The sequence below is a fragment of the Corvus brachyrhynchos genome, unplaced genomic scaffold (assembly GCF_000691975.1).
Source record: "Corvus brachyrhynchos isolate BGI_N302 unplaced genomic scaffold, ASM69197v1 scaffold53, whole genome shotgun sequence".
Lineage (NCBI taxonomy): Eukaryota > Metazoa > Chordata > Aves > Passeriformes > Corvidae > Corvus > Corvus brachyrhynchos.
The window spans coordinates 7,975,526-7,988,799 of record NW_008237681.1 but is presented as its reverse complement, the minus strand read 5'-3'; the positions used below and the strand labels follow the sequence as shown (position 1 = coordinate 7,988,799).

General features: G+C 46.8%; 1 protein-coding gene and 1 long non-coding RNA gene across 5 annotated transcripts in view; one reads left to right on the top strand and one right to left on the bottom strand.

Annotated features, from left to right (window-relative positions):
• The window catches only part of HOXA3 (homeobox A3), a 32,949-nt gene that overhangs the window by 4,379 nt on the left and 15,296 nt on the right, over positions 1 to 13,274 (bottom strand). The window contains exons 1-2 of one of the 4 annotated variants that reach the window (XM_017732172.1): positions 12,423 to 12,534; positions 10,454 to 10,535 (exon numbers count right to left, since the gene is read on the bottom strand). The gene's annotated coding sequence lies outside the window, so the exon portion shown is untranslated. The other 3 variants (XM_017732171.1, XM_008632031.2, XM_017732173.1) reach the window with 3 other exon arrangements.
• Positions 4,748 to 6,669, top strand: LOC108446211. Its single transcript, XR_001861339.1, has 2 exons — positions 4,748 to 5,564; positions 5,773 to 6,669. It is a non-coding gene; the product is annotated as an uncharacterized LOC108446211 (long non-coding RNA).

Sequence of the window (13,274 nt, the reverse complement as noted above, 5' to 3'; positions counted from 1 at the left end):
TCCCGGAACTCGGCTTGGGCCACCCCACGGAGCCCCCGAGCCTGCCTCCCACTCTTGAGTGGGTCTGGAGCCTCAACTGAACCCGGTGCCGCGCAAAGCCCCTTCAGCGGGCCCAGCAGGGGCGGTCGTCGGTTTGGCTTTTTCAGCAGTTGTTTTCAAGACACTAACTTTTCGTGGAATCAGCCAGATCCTACCTGTTAAAACATGATGGATTGGGGGAAAAAAACACACCAGAAACCTGAAAAACCAGCGTTCATCTCCATGACCACGGCTTGAACTTTCCTTCCAACTTAGCGATAATAGGTTCTGTCTTGGAAACTGCTATGTAATTTGATGTATGAGGGTCACTTGGCTGGGGAGAGGGTGGACACAAACTCAGAGAATGCTTCTCCTGCCCGGGCGAATCCCTTCCCCCCCCCCCCCCCCTTTTTTTTTTTTTTTTGTCACCCATCCTCCTTTCTTTCTGGGATTCCCACTCACCCATTTAAAGTCTACTTCGTCACCTGCCTGAAAATAGCCAATTAAAGAATTGCCTATATTAATGAGAGAGGAGACCTGTGCGTAACCTCCGATCCAGGAGGTGTTTCCACACGCACTCACATTGTTCTCCGAAATTGAAGTGTGTTACTCACCGTCCCCCTACCCCCTCGCTGGCAAATAACCACGTCTTTTCAGATCAGAAGAGCCTCTTTTCTTTTACCACTTTCCTTGTACTTAAGCAGCTGGATATTTCCCCCCCAAAACATCTAACGAGGACAAATGCTTAGGGGCGAAAAGCCTTACACAACACATGCACCAAACGAGCTCATTCTACGCCTTTCAAGTTATACAAGTTCTTAGAAAACTGTATTCCCTTTGTTAGATCGTAACAAAATGAAGGTAACACACCTACAGCAGGGCGGTTACCCTGTTATTGCACTAATCAAGCTCTTGGGATGCTATTAAGCTAATAAGCCGATGGAGATCTGAGGCGCACAAACAATTTCCAGCTCCTCGCCTCTCCTTCCCTGTGCTATCGAGGCCTGGTGTGATTTTTCTCAATTCCTTTGAAAGAGAGACGATAGACACCACTACCAGAGGAGAAGGAGGAAACAATCAGCCAGGGGTGATTTCACAAAGGCACCCGCCTTTCATGACCGCGACACCAAACATTTCACCTTCCTTCGGCTGCTGCGAAGTTTTGTAGCTCTGGCAGGACGGGCAGCGCGGAGCGAGGATTCGGGGTGGCTGCTCCCGTAGCTGCCGGCCTGCAGACAATAGGCAACTTTACTTGGAAGGCAAAATATTATTGGAGCCTCGGCCGTCTGCCAGCAAGTAAAAAAAAAAAAATCAGATCCCGAGTTCGGGTTCGCCGAGTTAATCACTTCCTACAAAGTTATAGAGGAGCGAGGGTAACCTGAGGAACGCCCGGTCATTCCAGGAGAAAGTGGGAATAGCGGGATTAAGAGCGATAACGATCACGATAGCGTCCTAACGGGAGAGGGGAGAGGAGGTGGGTTTACCACCCCAGCCGGTGCCTGGGATGGGAAGAGCTCTCCTCTCCCCTTCGAAGACAAAAAGACAGGTCTTACAAACACACAAGGGCCCCCAATCTTTCCAATGCCTGTTTTATCGGCTCCATCTCGTTTTGTGCAGTACACAGCTCTGCACTTTACCAACTTCTCTCCCCCCAACCCAGACAGCCCAGAGACAGCAGATGAAAGTTGCTTGGGGAGGCAAGTCCGCTTGGTTTCCCCCACTCACCACTTCAGCTCTCTCCCACCCTCTGCTTCCCTGTGCTTCCCCCCTTCCCAAGCACACCAGGTATTTGTCCTGTAACTCCCAACCGAGCCCCAAACTCTGACTCTAGGACGAAAAACCAGGCAGCCCCCCTGAAAGATTTCCTGAAAGATAAAGACAAAGTTGAGAGAAGGTGGGGGGTGGGGGGAAGAGAGGAGAGAGAGCTGCCTGAACACGAAGTGTAAGGGTATCAGTCACTGCCTGGAAGGAAGCCCCAGCTTGTGAACTCTTCTTGAACCGACATTTAAGTCTACGGTCATAAATCACTGGGACATAAACTCCGCCATTCACGACTGATAGCAGCGTATTTGTGGCCTGCTTACCTTAACTTCTGACGACTGAGGCGGAAGCCAGCATGCTCGCTCTCTCTCTCTCTCTTTTTTTTTTTTTTTGCAGGCGACACAACCCAGAGAGCAGGGGCTGTCTGCCCCAGCTCGATCCCTGTGGCCGCGGGGTGGGCACCGGCTCAGCTCATCCGCACCCGGCACCCCCCGGCCGGGAGGGGCGAGTCCTGCTCCGCACAGGATGAGGTCGGTGGCTCCGGACACCCGCCTACCCCGCTCCCCTGACACTTCAGGCTGCGCACCCTACCCCGAGCCGGTCCCCGGCGTACCGGGCTCCCCCTGTGCGGGGCACGGAGAACGGGGTTGTTTCCCAGGGCTGCTCTGGGAAGGGAAGAAGAGAGAGGAAAGGAGGAGGGGGGGGAGTTGGAGGGGGGAAAAAAGGAAAAAATAAAAAAAAAGGAAGAAAGAAAGGAAGGCGGCCGCCTGGGGAAGCATGGGGCAGGGTGGGGGCTGGGGAGGGAGCGCAGGAGCACGGCAGTGAAGGAGTGCGGCCCCCCCGCACCCGGGCGTCACCGAAGTCCAGGAAAATTATGCTAATGAAGACAAACGGCGCTCACAAAGGGTCGCTCTCACCAGCCTCCAGGGTGCTGCTGTGGGGGGTTGAGTTTGTCCCTCTTACCGGTGGGCCTGGGGGGCAGCTGCAGAATAGCCCCTCTGCCTCTCCCCACGGCCGGGAGCCCCGCACAGCCCCGGCTGAGTCCCGGGGAGGGGAGCAAAGCCCGGAGAGCCGGGGCTGGGTCCGGAGAGCCAACCGAAGCCCACCAGGATCCCCGCTCTGGGCAATGCTTTCAGAGCCACGCTGGAAATCATTAGAGTTACTAATTATTAACTCATGCATGCGTGAGCGCACACACACACAGATGTACACACAGACACCCCCTGCCCCCCTCAAATATCCCCAGCGCCCGGCACGGGCACAGAGGCGCTCACACACACACATGTGCTGCACAGACGGGTCGGGGTGCCCGCAGCACCCCGTGGGGACGCGTGGGCGGGAGCCCCGCGTGGACGCGGGCCCGGAGCTTCTCAGTTCGCCTTCTCCTTCTTTCCGCGGCACAGCTGGGGAAGGCGCTCGCCTCTTTCCTCAGCGCCACGGGGTTTGGGGGTGGTGGTGTCCCCCCAGTTTCCTGCAACAGAAACACGGCAGCGACCGTGCAAACGAGAACTTAAACAAAGTTGCAGACCCTGCCCGTCTGGCAGACGGTAACGGGGCTGTGGGCTCCGTGCATTAAGCAGAGCCTGCGAATAAAATCTAGGTGTAAATTTGACGTTACTTCGTTAATTAAGGCATTATAAATATAACTAGTCCGTTTAAAGCACGAGGGAACCCAGCGTCATCTTTAAATACAAACAAAGCGAGGAGGAAGCGAGAAATAAAAAGCACTATAAGGCTGGGGTGGCCTCTTACGCATACCAATGGTTTTTGTCATTTATGGCTATGCAAGATTTATGACTTCGTGCACCAAAGCTGTAAACAGAGCACTAAAACAGAAAACACTTGCTCCTTATGGCATAAGTGAGAAGGCACCACATGAAAGGGGAAGCGGCCAGCGTAGGAGGAGAGAAGAGGCAAAAATCCTTCGTATGCGTTTTGCTTCAAACAATCCTGTGAATGTTGCTTTGGAAGGAAAAAAAAAAAAAAAACCCAACAAAAACTCTTTTTAGTCAATAATCAACCCCACACTTTCTTCTGAAACTGCTGATCTGCCATTCGCCCACTTGCTCGGCCAAATACTGAGAGGCAGCGCTGCGCCCGACGGAGCCCCCCGGACCGGCGAGGAGGATTTGGACAGGGAGAGAAAAGATGGGGACTGCCGAAACCTACGAACACCGTGGAGCCTGCCGGGTTTGGGGATCCCCGCCGAAAGCTGGACGAGTTTTTCCTAAGAGGGCGTTTCAACTTGGGAACCATCTCCAGCGGGATATTCTGACTAAATGTCTGTATTTAAGAACGGGGAACGGGAAGCGGGGGGAGGTTTTTTAAAAATGAAAGGATATGTAAGGACTTCAATTGTGAGAACCGAAGTGGTTCATAGGAATATTGAAGTGTTTCTTCCATTCATCTTACTGCCTGCAAAGAGTATTTTGCGAGATTTCTCCAATTAGTCCCATTTCCCCACGCCCCCTCTCTCCCCAAAGAGGTAATTTTAAACATGAGAAGATGATTATTTTTTTTAATGTCTCCTATGATGTCGGGATAAGTGTCCCAACGCACAGATCCCCGCTGCTTTTATCTGTCTTTCCCTCCCAGAGGCCGAATATTTTCTTTCTGCTCCATTCCGCTGAGAGAGATAGGGCTTAGCTCGGGGAGGGACGGGCAGTGTTTGGGGCTGATTTCTGAGTCAGAAATGACTGCCTTTTCTCCCCGAAGAGTCCCACTCTGTGGCACTCCCTCCCCTCCCTCCCCCCACCTCCCCCGAATTACTATTTTCCGAATAAAATAATGCCTGTAAAGCGCCTTGTCCTTGGATGCCCCGAAATGGAAGCAGGCAGCACCATAATTCAAGGCTGATTCTGGGGGATCTCTTAGGGATGAAATAGCAAGGCAGGGAGTTGAGGGAGAAGTGGGACAATTCTGGAAGTGGTCCCTGTCCAAGTCGTTAGAGTGTAAGAAGGGGATATCAACTGAATTAGAGAAGGACTGGACAATCGAAGCAAGCCGTGGTCAATCTAAATTTTTGTTGATATTTTCTAACACTAGAGAGGCGATGCACTCTTTGCTATTTGCTCAACAGACTGAAGTTATTTACATAACTCGCCGAAATCCCCCTCTCCTCCAGAACTCTTCTTGCTTCTTTTTACTCTAGAGCAGGACTGTATTATTTATGAGCATTTTAACTGGGTCAATATGCATCCAAACTGGGTCATAAATCAGAGGAAAGGCTGCCAAGTAATTTAGCTGCAATTAAAGCTTGGATTTTATTTTTGAGGCACGTTTTGGCCCATTTCAAAATACGGCAATGCCAGTCTTGCCTTTTAGACATACAGATGGGAGCGAAAGAGCTCTCCTTCCCTTGTTGAAGAGAGAAACACCATGCTTCAGCATGGCGAGAAGGGGAAATAAAATTTATTTGGGTCAGTTCTGCTTTGAGAGCGGCTTTAAAGAGCAGGAAAATGTGAGACCATCCCAAACATAACCCCGAAGGTCTCTGCAGAATGGCCGCGAATATCTCCAAGTGGAAATAACCTTTTTTTTGGTGCTCTCAGCGGAGTTTTTATCATCGGTCACTTTTCTTCTTCTTTCCCTCTCTTTCTGACCCCTTAGAAGACGAGCAATTACAAACAGCGTGTAACTGGACAGAAAATGGTTCAACAGGAATAGGCGAGAGGCATGGAGCGACCTGGAGGAAAGCGAGTCCCTGTGCTCCAACCTTTCCCAATGCCGGGGCACACCAGGGAAATAGGGTTTCATATAGCATTTTGCTCTCTTTGGATAGCAAGGTAATCTTTCATTTTTGTCATTTAAAGTACGTCCTTCATACATATCTATTCATTCATATTGATAAGTATATGCAAATACTTACATATTTATATATATGGATATATATATATATTTATGTAAGCGACGGCATGGATATGGATTTAGGACTAGTATATGCTCTCCTAGAAGATACTTTCCACTCCTCTCCTTTTTATTCTCTCTATCCAGATCCCCATTCAGAGAGACAGAATAAACCCCCACATTTTCAAGACTGATTTATTGTTAGAAGCCGTGGCTGGCTCTTGGTTCAGCTCCTTCACACCACGGAGAAATAAAAAGGAGCGCCTTGGCTCATTTGGGAAGGGGAAGCTTTGCCATAGAGCCGAGCACTCATGCAGCGCTCCTCGCACAATAAACAAAGTACCACTAAAGCATCATAAATAAAATGGCAGCACGATCGCACAGTCATCGATTTACGGAGCGGCAGCGGCCGAACAAACACCCATGAAACAACAACCATCGCCGCACACTCGAGCACGACCCCGACCGAGGAGCATCACACGCCCCCCACATCGTTTTCTCCGACTTGCTCTAATACATAAATAAATAAACACACAAACACACAGAGAAAACAATAGAATAAAATTAAGGGGGAAAATATTCAAACACGACAATAAGAGAGGCTTCCTATCTCTAGCCGGTCATAAATAATGGTAAGATGGCAATCGAGGGGCTGTAGCAGAGGCAGCTGGCCATCAACAGCAGTGTGGGATCTCTATGGAGAAAAATAAATAAAGAAGCAAACTCTCCCTGCTCAGCTCGCTGCGAGGGTAGAGTTGAATATTTACCACAGCAAATTGAAACAAAGGGGGAAGCAGCCTGGCTCCGGGTGCACACACACCCGCACGCACACACACGCACTCACTCCAGCCTCTGCTACTGACCTTTGCCTCGAACAGCAATAACTCACCACATAAATGAACAATCAACGGAAATACCTTAAAATAAAATCCATCCTTTCTAACGAAGCATTTCGTCCTCTCGACTCGACAATAACCTTTCCATAAGGAACGAAAGCTGTCAGCGAAATAGCCAGCTCTTGTGGGGACGGTGATGGGGGCAGGAGAAAAAAAAAAATAATAGAAAGCAGTGCTTGCTCTGAACAGAAACTGGAAAAGCGTAATCGCAGACAGAGCCAGACCGGGTCTCCACTCCAAATGCCACAATAATGCGCTGTATTATGTGCTCACGTGGTCATACGTCAACTTAAATCCTTTTATTTGAAATAGGGAATCATTGAAGGAACAGGGTTTCTTAGCGCGAGCCTTCGCTTTTTAAAGCCTTAACCCAATATGTTAAAGAAGAGTTTTAAGGGAGGGGAAAAAAAAGTCTAAGAGATGCAGATGACTATGGGGAGAGATTGGTCTGATTCTCTTTCCTCCCACACCAATATTTCTTCACACAAAGCCCATTGGAAGGTAAGAGGAATTCTTATAACGCTGCACTTTGATACTTAGCCTAATTAACCGGCATTTGCTCCCCGGGCCCGCCACTCTGCTCCACGTCGCATGTCCTCTGCAAGCCCCGAAGAAAGCCCAAATCTTAATGCCATTATTTCCAGCCCCCTTCTAAACGGGACGATTATCAGCCTTCCCCCCACCCCCAGCTGCCTCTACTCTGCCATTGTACAGGGCTTGCTCAACTCCCACACGCTACATCAGGGCTCCTGTAGAAACTAAAAAGACCTATAATTACCTGACAAAGGCAAAAAAGAGTCTCTTCTAAGAGGCTAGTTGATTTTTGTCCTCGTAACACACTATGAAGAATACACCTTCCTTCACTGGCGTGCCTCTGAATTTTGCAAAATCTTTTGGGATCTTGCTGTTAAACCTGTGCTTACGCATTTCCTATACAGCTAGTTTGAGTGATGCACAAAATTATAGGTTTCTAACGTTGGAAAAAAAAAAAGAATTGGGGAGGGGGAGCTCTTTGCCTAAGGGGAAAAAATTAAGAAAAAAAAGGAAAAAGCAAAGTTGTATGTGGCCCCTGAGCCAGGCAGCTTTGCCTGTGTGTGAACCCATCACATCCTCCCTGTAAGATTGTTTAACTTGTGCTATTGACACAATAAGCTAAACAAACAAAAGAAACCCTTCACTCACACAACTTTTCTGGAAGGAGTCAAAGTAAATCAGATAGTTCACGCTTTTAGCGTGCTCCTGGTTCAGTTCTGCGAGTCCAGCATTGTGCATCATCATCTACACACCCTTGCCTAAATCTTTGCACCATCTCCCATGAGCTCAAAGAAGCTAACTACATATCCTTACTCTTTCACTGTTTCACCTGCACTTCATTGAACAGAATGGAAGGAGTTTTCTTTTTAAAGGTGACTTTTAGTGTTATGGCCAAGTCTTGTTACACTCTCGCCTGGATTGTAGAAGCGGGCCACTGGAATGTAAACCCATTAGTAACAGTGTAGAGTAGTGGCATTGCAGCAAAGTCAGCATGACGTTACAGCAGGAGAAAACTTTGCAATTTTTCATATGGAAGTGACTAAGCTAGGACCAGGGTATACATATATTATCCCTCACTAGGAACTGGAATAAAAACTACAGACTTTTTAAAAAAGAGAGGGCATTAGGCACACTCGGCATGCCCGAATCTATAACTATCAGCATGCTTGGTAACTCCACAGCTCTCATACTTATTGTAAGCCAAGGCTGATACTTGCTTGAGATGGATTCGCAGTTCTTTTAAATTTGGTGTGTTTACATCCCATAGAAGAAACACATAGAGAAGTTCTTCTGCAACAATGAAACTGAAATTAATGGGGAATGGAGCAGATGTTGAAAAAAGCAAAGCAAGTCTTTCTTGGGGCTGTTGTAAAAAGTTATCGACTGCTTTGCGTCAAAAGTAGAAAGATGGCTTTAGAAGTTAGAGTCTTGAGCAAATAGAAACTACAAAAGCAATAAATCACAATCATAAGTCATCTGAAATGCCTTAACGCTAGCTGTGGCTATTGGCTTCAAACCCTGTTTCTGTGAACATCTTTATTAGTATTAATGGTCAAGTTAATCCTAAAACTACTGTTTAACAATTAACTTGGTGTTTATAGTGGGGAAACTAATTAATTCTTAAGAAAAGTAACTTCTTGACGTGTGAATACCTTTCACAGAGTGTGCTTTGGGAAGGCAGAAGGGGGAGTCTGCCTAACTTTGTGTTGTCCTAAATTGCAGCTGAAAATTATTCCCTTCCGCCGAATTTGGAGAAAGTTTTCCTTGCTCTAGTAGCGTGATCACGAGTTTTCAGATACAAATTCAAATGATCTTGCGAGTCGCAGGAGCTAAACTTTCCTCACCACCCCATTTATTGCTTTGCTCCTGTTCCTGGACGCTCAACGTTGTGTTTTGGAGACCCGAAAGACTGTTTCTAGTAGAAAAATGTGGAGTTTATCAGTAGGTCTGCTACTGATTTTTCTGTGCTTTATACACATGGCTTCGAGCTGAGTTTAAATTCCAGCCTCAGTAACAACAAACAGATCTGAGTTCATAACGTGCCTTCATTAAGGGAGACCCTTTGTGCCCGTTCTGGTATTAATAGCCACTCTTAGCATTAATGCTATTTAAAGTTATCTCCAGTATAATTAGATTTAGAATTTTTACTGTGCTTCAAGTTTACTTTTATGCCAGTTGGTAAGAGGTGTGCCTATCACTCCCGTGTGGAGATGAAATGGGAATCATCCGTACGATTTAAGTACTTATTTCCTCGCTACCTCGAAAGATTTGCAATCTGCTGGGACGCAGAGCTGTTTACCTACATCCGTGCGTCTGATAAAGTTGGTCTTTGATCATTTCCAAGTAGATAAAAAGAGCAGCGTTATCGACTGTGCCCTTGTGTGAGAAGCTCTGCTCAGAGTCAGCTGAGTCTGCCGGTGTTGGGTCCGTTAAGGAATCCCAAATATCTCTGCCCTCAATGTTGTGGGTACATGCCACCGGAGGAAGGTTCCTTCGCACCGTGTTTTCGCTTTCAATTTCCGAACACAAGCGTGAATAGACATTTGCAGCGCCTTTTTGTAGTTAAGATTTAAGCAGCTCATTAAGCCAACACAAAGAGCCCTTGTAGTCCTGTAATTTATGGCCGCTTTTAAAAGGTAGTAAAATACACTAATTGTACATCAACATCCAAAAAGAAGCAGGTAAATCTAGCAGGAATTTGAGCTAATTCTATGTAATCCTCCCCTCTCGACGGCCGACATAAAAACATTGTCACTATGGAAAGCATTTCTTTTCTCCTGCCAAAGGACCAAGCGCATCAAGGACTTCAGCAACTCCGAACCACCAGACACCGACCTCCACTGAGTGCAAAGCAGGCCAGGACGGACAAATACCCGAAATTTATTCGCGAGCCATTCTGTTGTATGCACGCAGACAAAAATCAGGTTTTCTAACATCCCCACACGCACTTCTCGTTTGCAGGACTGGCTGCGGAACTCCTCGAGGAGGAGGCGAACAGACAAGCCGCGATAAGCAGCCATTCAACACCGAATTGGCTCCAACCCTCTCTCCCTCGCCTGGTGCCTTTGATTTCGGAAGGAGCTAAGAACGGACAAAGAAATTTTCTAACTCTTTCGCTCTTCAGATGACTTTGCATCCTTCCTGTCCCCAATGCCTTTATAAGGATGGCGATCACTCAGGTCCCGTACACTTCTTTGTCTGCCCAGACACGCGCATTCACCACCCATGGAAGATGAATAGAGCCAATCCAGAAAAAAAAATTCCAGCTAGGTTAAATATTTATCGCAACAACAACAAAATCTCATTCCAGCAGTCTTGTTCTTCATGCAGGTACCGGGCAAATCGCATTCTTACAGCTGCCACGGGCACAAAAGCAGCGGCCGCTGCCCGGCTCTTACCTCCTCCAGCTGCGCAGGGTTGGGCTGAGGCGCTCCCAGCTTCTTCCACCGCCCTGGCCGAGCGGCTTCGTTTCGGGGCTCCCTGCAAACAAGCAACAAACAGTGCCTTACCGGGGAGTGCAGGGGGAGGTATTTTGCTCCTTCATTGGCAATACATGGTTTGCCGGGTGCGCTGGGAGAGCCCGGAGAGGGGCGGGAGGGGACCGAGAGGACTCGGGCTCCCGCGAGGAACGTGGATTCCCACCCGGGTGAAGAGCACGGGGAGCTGAGAAATAAAAGCGTGCCGTTGTTTTGGTTGGGGTTTTTTCCTTAATTTTTTTTTCCCCCGTAGACAGCTATGCCTTCTGTCTCCAAGTGTTTGGAAATATTGTCATTCCTAACTCTTGTTACATGAACGTCTGCTTTATTTTCCTCTGGGAAACCTTTGTTTAGGATCATTTAATCAAGAACAGACATTAAACACAAGTCGTGGTGTTCATCTCTGCTGAATTAAACTCGGAAAGGGTTCCAGTTTAAATGCGGGGCGTATTGTGGTTGGGCTTTTATTCAAACGGTTAGCCGGGGCCCAATCCTGCCACCGCAAGCTCAGTAAGAGACTAACAATTGACCTCAGTGAAGCGGGATCGGGCCCAAATGCTTGGGGGAAAAAAAAAAAAATCAACGAAAAAAACCAACATCACTGAAAGCCATTGACAGAGGGGAAAAAATCGGGCTGCTTCTTTTCCCCTAAAATAAACACTATTGCACAGTCCAAAAAGACAATAGTCAGATTATTTGCATGCTACTTACTGAATCACTTTTACATATGAATTTGTCACACATAGTAATCTACCCCTGTATTCAGTCTTGCTAATAAAACCCATCTAATGCATCTTACAATCGTCAGTAAATGTAAATGCTAATAATTAAATAACACCGTTCTTGCTGAAGGGTGTTATCTGAGCCCTGGAAATATTAAGTCTGTCTTGGGAGAACTTTTCCAGCAGATACTTTGCTTTGGTAATTTAGTAGTTCCATAATTACACTAATAATTTTAAATTTGGTGTTGAACTCCAGTCCACATAAAATCATGCAATAATAGCCTACTAAACTGTTTATTGCTGTCTCATAAATTTCCGAGTGCTGACTGTTAAAATCTACTGGCAAACACAAAAGAAAATGGAAAGTTCGAACTGCAATCACGGAGCCCGGCGCTGCTTCCTGTAGTTATCCTAAGCTCTACCTTTCCTTCCACTCGGCTTCAGTGCAGGGGGAACCCCCTGGCATTTTAGGCTCAAAGTCATACCTTAGCTGTTTTGATCCGTAATCAATAATCATGTTACAAACAGCAATAATCATCGATCAAGCGTGCCGTGACTGGGTTGTCCCACTCGTGTTAAATATGGAGCGTGTACCTGAAAATGGTGCCAGCGACTTTCTGTTATTTATTTTGGAGCTATTAGGTCACGCTACCATATTTTACACTGCCACGGTCCTTTAAAGTATGCTGTTTCTTGAAAGAGTTGCTAAGTAGCAATAAAGCACTTTACGAAAACTATGACTTTTTAAAAATTTGTTGTTATCCCAAACTCTAATATTCATTGCAGCACTGTAAGTTCGTACATAAATCGTTCAGACTAATGAGTCGTTGAGAAATTCGCCCATGACTTTTCCTTTGCAATGCTCACTGCCTTTCCATTGCTTTTTTGGCCCTGTATTAAGAGACGGTGATTTATTATCGCCAAGAAAATTGAACAAAGCAGGTCCTCCTGCACTGTGGCACCCAGCCTTCCACAGTGTGAATTAGAACATTATCAAGTGTGTTTGCCTCCGTAACACTTAATCACTAAAAGCCGTAATGTGACCACAAGGCAGCTAAAACAAAGATTTAACATTTCTAAATATTAAACTTGTTAAGCAAATGCTCAGCAGACAAAGCAAGCACAAACAATTAAAGTCATCAAGCTAGAAATACACACTACCTACTTACCAACACAGACCCTATTGCTTGCTTAAGAAGTTTAGAATCTTTCAAGATAAATCAGGTGGGGGTTTTTTTAGGAGGGAGAAAAAAAGAAAAAAGAAAGAAAGAGAAAGAGAAAGAAAGAAAGAAGGAAAGAAGGAAAGAAGGAAAGAAGGAAAGAAGGAAAGAAGGAAAGAAGGAAAGAAGGAAGGAAGGAAGGAAGGAAGGAAGGAAGGAAAGAAAGAAAGAAAGAAAGAAAGAAAGAAAGAAAGAAAGAAAGAAAGAAAGAAAGAAAGAAAGAGAGAAAGAAAGAAAGAAAGAAAGAAAGAAAGAAAAAGAAAGAAAGAAAGAAAGAAAGAAAGAAAGAAAGAAAGAAAGAAAGAAAGAAAGAAAGAAAAAGAAAAGACAAACTCCAGTAATAAGGAGTTGAGTTTCACTTCTGAGAGAATCACTCCTAGTGAGGACTGACGGCCACAAATCCATTCCTGACTATCTGCATTAATTATTTAATGAGTCACGTGACCCTAAAGATTAAAATTTCAATATCTCCCCCAGAACAGACGCAACACCTTTATCTGAGAGGGCAGGGATGCTCGTACTTGGGTCCCCTAATCTCTACTGCCTTTGACAGCTCCTCAGTTTCCAGGGAGAGCTCTGGGGCGTTATTAACAAGGGTTTGTCCCGTTCTGCACAGCGAGCTGGGTCAGCTTTACACCCTCCCTCCCCCGCCAGATGAATCAGTAGAACCCAGATCGTCATTGTCTGCAGCGGGGAGGGGGCTCTGTGCTCTGCTGGCAGGGGGACGGGAGAGCATCAGGGCGGCATTCCACGGGCCGTCTTCCTCGGGTGAGTGCTGCCTGTCCGCGGGCCCGGGCGGAG